The following is a 12,963-nucleotide window of genomic DNA, read 5'->3' as shown; positions in this document are numbered from 1 at the left end:
CTGTATAATAAACCCACTTTGGTGCTAACGTTCGTGCGTTCCGTTCTTTGAAAAAACCGGCTTTGTCCGGCTGTTGCTTGCTGCATGCAAGATAACTGTTCACTCTTTCTCACACACAGTATGTGTTGCCTGTTGCCAGTATATGTTGCCTGTGCTTACAGAAATATTCATCGCACTTCGTCGCGTATCGTTTATAAAAATCGTGATAAGCGAAACCAAAAATGGTGTTGCATTTGGTATTATCGTGCAATTTGTAACATCTATTATAGTTTTTGTTATAATTTAGCTGGTCTTAACTAGACAAATAACTATTATAAAATTAAAATCTGTACTCTTATGGCAGAAAGCGTTGGAAAAGATATATTATAATATGCGAGTATGAACAACGAAAAATAAAATGTATTTATTTTTTATGCCACGATATCCACTTGATCTTGGCACTCGGCATGATTCCAATATTTGGCCATTCGATTCGAAGCATTCTATTCCATTCGACAACCGTGTGAGTGCCGTGATCTTGTAAACGATTTGTGTGAAAAAAAAACAATTTGTTTTAAATAGTAAGTGAAATTCAAATAATTAGTCAATCTCGTGATACAATCGTCAACTCGTACCACTCAATAACATCGACATGGGTTAAATCCTCGAATGGACCGTACCCCCATACGCCGGGATGATTATCCTGCTATGGGCATTTAATAAGTTACTGATAGCCAAGCCTATTAGTGGTACAGGAAGGCTTTGACCGAAAATGGTCGTCGCATCTAAAAAGTTTTAAAAATGCTAGATAATAAATGCATGCTTTATAATAGCACAGCTGGTACAGCTGGTAGCTTACTGGGCAACGGTTGAACCCATTTAGATTTGGTGTCAGATATGATTTCAGATTGAAGAAACGCCTTTTCATATCCTGTAACAAGTAGCAAAATTCCCCCCCCCCCCCCCCTCCGGATGACAGTTTGGCTTCTAAGCTCTGGGTCGGTTCTTTTGCACCCCAGGTTCACGTTCCGTTCTTGTTGAAAAATGAACTAGTTCCGTTCCGTTCCTTTTTTTCAACGAAATTCCCAACACTAGTACAGACGTCAACTCATACGAATTAACAAAATGCCTGTCATGGGTTGAAACCCCGAATGGACTGTGCCCCCATACATAGGACCAACTATCCTGCTATGGTAATAAATAAGGCACTGAAAGCCTAGCCCATTAGTGGTACTGGCAGGCCTTGACCAACAACGATTGTTCCTACTAAGAAGAAGAAGATAATAGCTGTCAAGTCGATGGAGATTTCGTCTTGTTTTTTTGTTTTTGTTCACCGTGTTTGACACATAACCGATGCAGTCAGTAGATGGAGTAAATGTAAACAATCTAATTCAGCTCTTCTTCAAAATCAATTCGTCCCATATTTTTGTTGGATACCGGCTAAACATGAAAGATGAGATTGATGGTAAACTGATGTCCTTAACCTCTTAACCTCAACCTCAATAACAAACATAGACAACGGTTTAATTTATTTATATGGTTAAATTTGTGTGTTTTGACAGCTTGAGCAGTTAGAAAAATATAGCTAATGCAGCTTCTTGTTCCAGCCTTAATGTACCAATTTTTGCTTCATGGAATCCAGTCTGCAAACGGTAACTTGAACGGGAACGTCACTTGTAACGTCAAAACGGTAGAAAAAAGAATGCTATATGTCAGGCCTATCTGCCATCTGTGTTATAGAGCTATCTGGCATTAATTTCGAGACATTTGTAATTCAAGAGGTGATAATTATGTCATAAATATCATTGGAAAAAATTACAAATTTTCTTCTAAAATAAAAAAAACACATAACACGGACGCGAATAACATTAACGGTTATCAATAAATTTTCCCGTATAGAATTTCATTAATTTTTTTTTCTTACCTACAATACCGACATACTTACCCAAAAGTCACTTTGTCGTCTATGATTGACATTAAACTCAGGATATTTTCCAATTTTACCCGTTACCAGCTCAATTATCAAAGACCTTAATACACTTACCGCAAAAATAATAAGAGAAATCTGTTGTCGGCTGTCGCGTAGAATAGAAATGCCAAGAACTAGAATGTATGTTACTAACAAATCCTCAATAACATGATGTAGCTCTGCATTAGGTTTCGGAAGCATTAAATTATAATTTTTACAAAATTATGCTGCAAAATTTTTTTACATTATTCCCACGAATATATGATCGTTAAACACTGGTAAATGGCAATAGTAATAGTGTTGCGACAAACGCATCGGTGGCTAGCTGGGTCATCGTAACTAGATCAGCTAGACTACGACAGGTGGCGCTAATAGTGAAATGTAAACAGTTCTCGGAAGGATCGTGGCGATTTAACGTCCGTGAAGCTGGATAATCCGTAGTGATCGTGGTGCCGTCGTCCGAAAGCTGTTGACCCCATTCGTACGCTAAAGCCGCTAGAGAACAGTGAATTGTTTAACGCTCGTGAATTACAAAATAAACAGTGTTAAAGAAAACTAGCTAACGCGAGATTTGTGCGAATCATTTCGATAGAGTCGACTGCTACTTGAAGTAACAAATAGTAACAAATAACCACCTGTATGTCTTAAATATAAATACTAATACTAGCCGGCATCGCGAATAAATGAACTCTTTTTAACAGTCGTTTAAAGCTCATTTTGGTTTAACTGAGTTCATTTGTTGTTCATTCCTGTTAAAATAAACGATCGTCAAAACAGTTAACGACTGCTCGATATCGCATATAGGCAAATACGGGGGAAAAATCGAGCAGTATAATTAAACGACTGTTCCCGCTGCGCAAATTCGAGCAGTTTCCAGCGCAGAAAATGCACCAAAATCTGCGCTGGCCAGCGCAGATTTGGCCTGGTCTCCCGCGCTGGACTTCAGCGATTCCCGCGGTGGGTCGAGCAAGTTTAGCGCCATCTGTGGGCGAAATGGACGAACTATTTATGGCGGCGGAGCAAAAAAAAAACGGTCAAAAATTTTTAAAAAAATGGCGCCCATTTTTTCGTCCGCTTCTTCTCCCTCCCTCACCCTGCCCTGCCTTACTTGCGCTTCTGCCCGTGCCTTCTTCCGCCGCCCGCTGATTGGCTGTTGTGGTGTATGCGTTGATACTCATATGTGCATTGTGGTTGTGTATTGTTATTGGTGGGTGTTAGCATTTATTAATTTGTGTGTGACCTTGAGACGCTGTGGGAGAAGCTGGATTGGGATTCAAAGTGATATCGGTGTATTGATGGTTTATTTTATTTCGTGCCGCTGCTGATGAGACCATTCGATGCCGCTGCCAGTTGAGGGTGAAGAAGCCTATTTAAAACAAGCGTAGGAGAACGTCTAACACTAATCTAATATTTTTTAATTTGAACATGTTTAATGCTTCAACGACCTTCTAAGCATCATGAAGCACAGTGTATAGTGACTAAAAATATATTTATTTAATGTGCCGAAATCTTTCTCGAGTTTTTGTGTCTCGGCACACACACACACACAGCGCGGGGAAAGTGGCCGTTCACTCTATCATGTCGCGATCCCCCACCCCGCCCGGCGCTAGGGATGAGGATGCTACAAGAAAGCTGAACCAACCGTTCTACCGATAAGGTAGCCGTAATCGATCATGCGTGGAGGGGGGGGTGGTCTAGTGGGGGGGGGGGTGGTCTAGTGGGGGGGGGGGAGTGCGTGCTTGCGCGACTTCGGGGGTGCGTGCTGGCGAGCGCGCTTTCGTGGGTGCGTGCTGGCGTGCGCGCTTTCATGCTCGCGGGCGCCCGTACGTGCGTGTGTGTGTGTGCGTGCGTGCTGGCGTGCGTGCGTTCATGCATGTGCGCGCGCGCGCGCGCGCGTGTGTGTGTGTGTGTGTGCGAGTTTGCGCGCGCGTGTTTGTGTCTGAGTTTGCGCGCGCGTGTTTGTGTGTTTGTGTGTGTGCGTGCGTTTGGAAACCCCAAAACTATTTGATTCTGATGGGTACATTTTCATCCGCTGCGGCTATAAAGTCCATGCATTTTCGATCTCGCTACCTGAGAGACAACACAACCATTGGCATTGGCATCTTTGCGATCGGCTCTGCTGTTGGGGGTATTAAAAAGACACACGATCTAAGCAAACGTGCGTGTGATATGTTGCACATTTATTTCCAATTCAGCTAGCGGACGCAAGTGGAAACAACATTTCGAATTGAATCCATACAAAAGAGGATTCTGGATTTGTTTATTACGGTGCGCGTATGGTGCTGCACATGTCCGTCCAGAATCTGGTGGCTTGTTGGTTAGTAGTCGTTATCATGACGCCGATTGCCGGCAATGCCTTGGAATGAGTTCGGATCGGTAGGTTCATGTTTTGGTCGATTGCATTCCGTGCATTGGTCGTGCCACAGCGGTAGCCCGGCAGCACCAAAGTCAAAACAAACTCTTACCCGGGTGTGGACTGCTATGCTATGTGGACCCGGGTGTGGACTGCGTAATAGCCAACGCGATCATGCCGGCCTTTTCAGCACTTGAGTACGACGTAGCCGGATAGTCACCTCTTGCTACGGCGGACGGTTCATACGCGGTTAGAACCCACGACGGGGGTACTGCCACACTGTCTCCTGCCCGATGCATACGCTGCAGGCAGGGGGAAGGATGCACCTCCACGATAAAAAAAACACCGTCATGAACCAGCGGCGGACCTAACGGTAGGCGGACTAGGCGGTCGCCGATGATCTCTACAAGTGGACAATGTATTAACGACCAGGGGCCCCGGAAAGATGGTCGTTAGGGCTCCGTGGCTGGAGAACCATTTGAACCTCCCCTCCCCCCATGGCGACAACAATTTTAGGGCCTGTGACTAATGATCGTAGGGGTCCCATGGCCACCCCCCCGCCCCTCCATCCAGGATGCTGGTTTTACAATCAGGTTGCGTTCTTGATGCTGGTGGAACGGAAAGTGCGAAAATCAGCGCCGGGCTGAACGTGTCAATGCGAATTAGGGTTCAGCGCGTTGCACAGCAAACCCTCCAGTGTAAACTAGCGATTCGTTAGTCATTTTTACATTGCAGCAATTTAACTTATTGCGCTTTTTTTGTTTGATTTGTGAAAATGCAACTTCATCGCCGAAATGTTTGTTAACGGCATTTTTAGGCGCCACAACAGCTCGCGAGCATTGACCACACGCGAGAAAGAGATAGCGCTATGGAGGGAAAAAGCACGGACGACGGCTGACAGCGATTGGCCGTCTGACGCACCAACACATCCAAACCTTCGACAGCGCGCTCAGGCGAGGGGAATGAGGCGGAGCCAGGGACGGGCAGCTCGACGACCTGCTTGACAAATTTGCCGTTGGAGAGAAAAGGAAGGCATGATAAAATTCTCAGAACGCCATAACGTCTTCCGTCGCTTTGCGCAGCGGGTTAATTGATACTTATTTATTTATTTAATTAAATTGTCCGCCAAAGGCTTAACAATATGTTGCTTAAAAACTAAGGAGAGGAAGGAATGTACGGGTTAACGAATTATGGAGTGGGAAGGGTGATAGTGTTGCGAAGGAGGGAGCGGAAACGCGAGGGTGAGATATGGTAGTCGAAGAGATCGGAGTGGTCATTGAAGGTGGCTAACGCTCGTAGGAGTGGGTCATTTTGGCCGTAACGGGTTCGGCGAAATTCTATGTAGAGGGGAGTTCTGGGGCGTAAGGGTCGAGACGGAGGGTGTTGCTCGTGGCCTACCAAAGCAACGTGTACATGAAAGGGCTCGATTTGACCCTTCTGAGCTTATTTCGCATCGTACAAATAGTGAAAATTGCTCTTCAGCTGTGCCAAAAACTACCGCTCATCCGGATCATTTTTTGGAACATCGATCGCCACCCCCACAGCGCGTGATTCTATCACCATCCCAGATGACCGAGATCCTAGAGGCTATTCAACTGGAGTTTCCTCCCACACCGCCTCAGTTATCACCGGGGGTGGGGCTTCAATCACAATCCAATCTCAGCAACACGAACCGCTCACCACAGATCAGCCCGTTTGCCAAACGGATAGCTCACAATTAATAGACCCATTTGTGATATATTACCAAAATGTTCGAGGCCTTCGCACCAAATACAATGAATTGCGCCTTTCTGCGAATGAATCAGGGTTTGAAATGCTTGCCCTTACTGAAACCTGGTTAAATGAATCGATTCCATCCAACATGGTCCTTGATAGTGATGCCAACAACATATACCGCTGTGATCGAAGCAGGTTAAACAACGAACGTTCGCGTGGGGGTGGTGTGCTACTTGCATGTTCCGTTCGATATCCTTCTGTGGCACTTAACATTAATCAACCCACGCTTGAAGCTTTATGTATACGTGTTTCTTTTTCTAAGTTTCGTCTTTATGTGGGGATTGTTTATGTGCCACCGTATTTGAGCAGCGACCGCAACTATTTAGAATCCCTTTCTGCTTTCATCAGCGATGCATACATGCAAATGAAACCGAATGATCATCTTATCCTTCTTGGCGACTTCAATCAACCGGCGTTAGGGTGGTCGCTTTCTACCGCAGTAAGGCCAGATTCATCTTCAGCTATAAGACATTATGTGCCACATATTTCTTCGAATACATCCAGTTCCTGCTTTTTGGATATGTTAAACCTGCATGAACTCTATCAGCTGAACGGGGTGCATAACCATTTAAATCATTATTTGGACCTGGTGCTCTCCAACTCTGCGGCAGCTGCTTGTTGTTCTGTGTATCCTGCTTCGTCACTGCTCCTGCCTCAGGATGCCCATCATCCTGCTCTAGAAATTGCGTTACCGTCTTCTTTATTTAGGGCTAGTAGGGTTATGAATGTATTACCTTCTGCTCCTAATTCATTGAGTGTTCGTTATAACTTTCGGCTCACAGACTATCGTAAACTTAATTCAATTCTATCTCGTTCCGACTGGTCTTTTTTTTATCAATGTACATCGGTCGACGAGGCTGTTCAATCGTTTAATGCTTTGTTAACCTCTGCACTCCTTTCATGTACACCTATTTTTCGTTCCCCTCCTAATCCTCCCTGGTCCAATCGTACTCTTCGCAACCTGAAAAAGGATAGAATGAAATATCTTAGGAGGTATCGTCTGAACCGATCTGCTTTCAACTTTCGTTTATTTAAGTACGCTGCCTCTGCGCATCGACTATACAACAGGGCTCGTTTTGAGGCCTATTCGAGTAGACTGCAATCGCGTTTCCGTTCTGATCCAGCATCCTTCTGGCAATTTGTTAGGATTCGAAGAGGGTGCAATACGTTACCTAATGAAATGGTACTTGATTCTCGAACTGCCTCTACGCCTGTTGAGATCTGTGAGCTATTCTCTGCACATTTTTCCCAAATGTTTGAGCCACCGGTTAGTGACCCTAACCTTATTGAGGGTGGGCTACTCTACACGCCAGAGAACTTAATTAATCTCTCCGATATTTCGGTTAGCTCTGAAACAGTTGTACAGGTGTTATTTGGGTTGAAACGTTCTTTTACTCCTGGTCCAGATGGCATTCCTGCCTCTGTTTTAATAAACTATAAGGACGTGCTTGCTCCACACCTTGCTAAAATTTTCAACCTTTCACTTTCTCTTGGGGTTTTTCCTGCTCTTTGGAAATCCTGTTGGCTTTTTCCGGTACACAAAAAGGGATGCCGTAGCATTGTTTCTAATTATCGTGGGATAACCCAAACTTGCGCCACAGCCAAAACTTTTGAGCTATGTATCCTTCCAACCATACTTCATAGTTGTAGTTCAGCTATTAGCCCTAAACAGCATGGGTTTATGCCTGGTAGGTCTACTTCAACTAATCTCATGTCTTTTATTTCCAATATTTTTAGATCTTTTGAGGCCGGTACCCAACTTGATGCAATATACACCGACTTTCATGCTGCTTTTGATAGTTTACCTCACTCTTTATTATTAGCTAAATTGTCTAAACTTGGTTTTGGTGATGGCATTATTAGCTGGCTGTCCTCATATTTAAGTAATCGATCATGCAGGGTTAAAACCGGGTCGTACTTATCTGAGGAGTTTTTTTGTACGTCAGGTGTCCCTCAGGGTTGTGTGCTAAGTCCACTTCTGTTTTCTTTGTTCATCAATGATGTTTGTAATGTTTTACCTCCTGATGGTCATCTCCTTTATGCGGATGATATCAAACTCTTTTTACCTGTGTCTTCTTCTTCTGATTGTCTGAGACTTCAGCATTACCTCAATGCATTTGCTCATTGGTGTTCATCCAATTTACTTCGCCTGTGTCCCGAAAAATGTTCTGTTATTTCTTTCTCTCACTCTCTTTCTCCTATTTTATTTAACTATACTCTCTCTAGCGCTTCCCTCTCTCGTGTTATGTCCATCCGTGACCTTGGTATTATACTTGACTGTCGTCTTAACTTTAAACTGCAGCTTGATGAGGTGCTACTAAAAGCAAATCGAACCCTTGGGTTTATCTTACGTTTTACCTCTATTTTTAGAGATCAAAGCATCCTAAGAATCCTTTATTGTGCTTTGGTAAGGCCTATTCTTGAATATGCAAGTATCATCTGGAATCCTCCCACTATTGATGGCTGTTCGAGAATTGAAAGCATTCAGCGCCTCTTTACCAGGATTGCCTTTCGTCGTTTGTTCGGTGCTGCCTCACTACCTCCCTATGAAACGCGATTGCAGTTATTCAATCATCACTCCTTAAGCTTCCGCCGCCAAGTGTTTCAGGCATGTTTTATTGGTGGCTTATTACTTTCTGCTACTGATGCTCCTGATTTACTCTCGTCCATCTCGCTGTATGTTCCCTCTCGTTCTCTTCGTCCACGTGATCCTCTGTCAATTGAAACACGTCATACTCTTTATACTTTCAATGACCCTCTTCTGTCCTGTTTCAGGTTGTTTAACCACTTTTACTATCTCTTTGATTTCGACTCCTCTCTTAACTCTTTCCGTAACCGTATTTTTTCTTCTAATTCCCTTTAATTATTCTCCTTAGTTTTCTATTACTCTCTTTTTTTTGTTTTTGTTAAGTTTATGATAGTCTCTACGCTCTACTCTTGTTTTTTTTCTTTTCTTTTTTGCTAGGTCAAGACTAGGTTAGTTAGGCTTAGTTTTTCATGAATTATTTTGTTTATTTGTTAGTATTAAATTAGTTTTAAGACTATTATATTTAGCCTTGATGGCGGATATTGTATTATATAAATGAAATGAAATGAAATGAAATGAAATAAAGGAGTATACGCGATAAGGGAGATGGGGAATCAAGGTCAGAGGAGAGAAGATTGGCAACAAAAAGGGACTGGATGATAGTATATCTGGCTTGGATAGGTTCCAAACTAAACAGGCGACAACGGACATGATATGGAGGAATAGAAGACTGGTCGGGAAGGAAGCGACGAATGGCAATACGGGTAAATTTGCGTTGGACTTTCTCTAACCTTGCCATGGCAGTGATACCGGGTGGAGACTAAACGACGGCAGCGTATTCAAGAGTGGGACGGACCCAACAGCAGTACAAGGACTTAAGGCACATGATGATGATGATGATGATAAGTCCCACCTCTTACCCCAACACAGGTTTGAGAAGGACGGAAGTATCTTTACGATAATTGTTGTCACATAGCGCAGGTACTGAACGACCTGTATTAAACCAGGAGGGTTAACGGACACGAAGCGCAAGCCGATTAGGACACGAAGTGACGAGGGAAAAGCTATAAAAAGAGCGCAGCATAAGATTTGCGCCCATTTCAAACCACTCGCGGAATCTTGACAAATTTTTTGGCAAACTAAATAAATCGTTTTGGGAAAGAAATTTTTCTGCGTTGGTTTCATTTTCCTACATTCCAAAAAAATTTAGCCTGAACTAAATTGTCTAACGATTAAAGGTATCGTATTTCGTTTCGCGGATCGAAAACAAGTAAATCGCGCGTTCGATTAAAAAGTGTCCGTGCCCGGTTAAGTGAAGAGTGCAATGGAGCAGCAGTCAGCGCGTCGTATGCCGAGGGGGGAACCAGCTACCCCAGGGGCGTATCAGCAGATAGAGCGCGAGAACGTTCCCAGCGGCCTCAGCGGAGCGTCCACCCCGAGACCATTGCGCGCGGCTGCATTCCCGTCGGAAGTAACCAACGCAGGAGCCACTACCTCCTATGAGTGCGTTGAAAGTAAGGCGGCAAAAATGCATCGGCACGAGCTCATCCCGTCGGAAGAGAACACCCAGAGGCGCATTCTCGAAGCAGGAAGTAAGACCCCTCATACACTGGTACGGAGTAAGGCGGGTGAGTTGAAAGGGTACGGCACGGAGAGCACGATACGAGATAATGAAGAGACGTGGTCAGCGTCGGAAGGGGCCATGAAACGCGTCGAAGACGCTGCGATAGAAGGGGACAGACGACGCGTCGTGCACGCCGCATCAGAAGGTGATATCGAACGCGTCGGGCGCGCCACGACGTCATGTGAAGAACGGCGTAGGAGGCGCCTTATTCTCGAACACGAGATGCGATTGCTCGACATTGAAGACGATCTAGGTGGCGAAAGGCCCGTCGAACAGCCTCTGGGAAACAGTGTTCCTGCCGTCCGGCGGGAGGCCGAGTTTGAAGAGTGGATCCGCGGTATGGAAAATTCTATGCAGCTGACCGCCCGTCAAAAATGTAGCCCTGTGGTGGGCCAATTCGCGAAGGGCCATGACCTCTACGAGAGTAACACACGCACACTAAAGCACTCCGCAACACAACATGGCCATGCGACGTATGAGGCACCCGTACAGCAACAAGGATACGCGACACAATCGAAGTACGTTGCACCGTACGGACGATTGACACAATTGGATTACGCGGCACAACCGGACTACGCGGTGCAGCCTAGGCTCCGGAAACAGGAAGGATATGCGACCCATCCCGAAAACGCACTGCACTACGAGCATACGGCGCACCATGCACACACTCCACACGCGGGTTACGTTCGCACGACATACAGGGCACAGCGGAACACACCCATTTCACACGAGGGCTACGGCCACACAATGCACGGTACACAGTACAACACTCGGCCACTAATACACAGTACTACTCTGAGCCAAAGTCAGATAGCGGCCCGCCAGCCGGTACCGAAGGACTTACCAATATTCTCCGGAGTTGTGGATGACTGGCTAGTCTTTATAACGGCCTATGACCGCACAACAGCCTCTTGTGGTTACACGGACGATGAAAATGTGACTCGTCTGCTACACGCACTAAAAGGTCCTGCACTCGACGCAGTAGGGCATCTGTTGTCCTTCCCAGATGGGTTGAATGAGGCGATTGAGACGCTACGTTCACTTTACGGTAGGCCTGATTTGATCGTAGAATCCATGATCCGCAAGATCAGAGGAATGGCGGCTCCCTAGGTCGAGGACCTCTCCACTGTAGTGCAGTTCGGTTTCGCGGTGAAGCATTTGGTTAGAGCGGTAAATGCGACCGGGTTATTGGCCTATATGTATGACGTGACCTTGCTGAAGGAGCTGGTGAGGAAGCTGCCCCCCGTCTTATGCATCGACTGGGCACGAACAAGAAAAACGATGCAGGAGGTGACGATGATTGAATTCGGAACTTGGATTAGTGTGTTAGCCAGTGATCTATGTGATGTCATCGATATGACGCCATCCCCGGAAGTGCAAAACGTAGCGCGGCGACAGCCGGAAACATCACTAAACCAACATCGGTACCAGCAGCAGCTTCAGCCCCGTCGTAGTCACCCCCAGCGGTTCCAGCCAGCGAGACCCGACCAACAGCAACCGTACGGTACAGGCCGAGTTCACCCTACCTACTGCAACGCGACGGTTCTACAAGAGGAAAGTGATGGTGTTTTGGACCCGATGAGTCAAATACAATTGCCGACGACGGCTTGTGCAGTATGTGGTAAGAGCTGCGGATCTTTAGACCAGTGCGCGAAATTCCTCAACACCACTGTGGCTGCAAGAAGAGCCTTCGTAAACGAACGAAAAATGTGCAGGAAGTGTCTTGGTTATCATGGAGGCAGATGCAGAGCAGCACCGTGTGGCGTTAACGGCTGTAGCGTACAACACCAAGAGCTACTCCACGCAAATGATGAACTTCCAGCTAGCACAATCTCGCGGGATTCCTCAGGTAACAATTCGGGGACCGGGACGGGAAACGTTTTCGCACATACAGGAGCAAACGATGGTGCTCTGCTGAAGTACGTGCCCATATCTCTCCACGGACCTACTGGGCGCGTAGACACGTACGCGTTCCTCGACGACGGCTCTACATCAACTTTCATGGACCATGGGTTATTAGCAGAGCTGAGTTTATCCGGAACCCCACACCCTCTGTGCTTGCAATGGACTGGAGACATAAGAAGAGAAGAGAACGAGTCAGTAAAGCTGTCGGTATGCGTATCCGCTCCCCACGAGACATCTACCGTGCACGAAATGTCGGAAGTGCACACCGTGAAAGAGCTAGCGCTTCCAAAACAAACGATGCACATGACTCGTCTGGCTGCAAACTACGCTCACATGAGAGGTCTACCGGTGGACTCTTATGAAGAGGCCATGCCACGAGTTTTAATTGGCGTGGACAATTGCAGATTGAGCCAGCCACTGAAGAGCGTAGAGGGTAAATGTGACGAGCCGGTCGCCTCGAAGACACGCTTGGGTTGGGTCGTTTATGGCCCTTGCACCAACGTAAGATTCACTCCCGAGTCACAACGTAGCCCTCTTCACGTATGCTCCTGCGATGGCTCGCCTGATGATCGACTCACAGCTGCGGTGAAAGAGTATTTTAAACTCGAATCGATCGGCATCAGCACATCGACCAACAGCCTGCAATCTAAAGACAACGAGCGCGCTTTGGCCATATTGGAACGAGAAACAAAGCTAATAGACGGACGCTACGAAACGGGACTCATATGGCGCCGTGACGATCCAGATCTACCTTGTAACAAGGCTGCGGCCACAAAACGATACGTATGCCTAAAACAAAAAATGAGTAAAGATCCCGTTCTATCCAAAGC

The sequence above is a fragment of the Anopheles gambiae genome, chromosome X (genome assembly GCF_943734735.2).
Source record: "Anopheles gambiae chromosome X, idAnoGambNW_F1_1, whole genome shotgun sequence".
In the NCBI taxonomy this organism is placed as follows: Eukaryota; Metazoa; Arthropoda; class Insecta; order Diptera; family Culicidae; genus Anopheles; species Anopheles gambiae.
The sequence above is the reverse complement of the archived record's forward strand: the minus strand, read 5'-3'. Positions refer to the sequence as shown.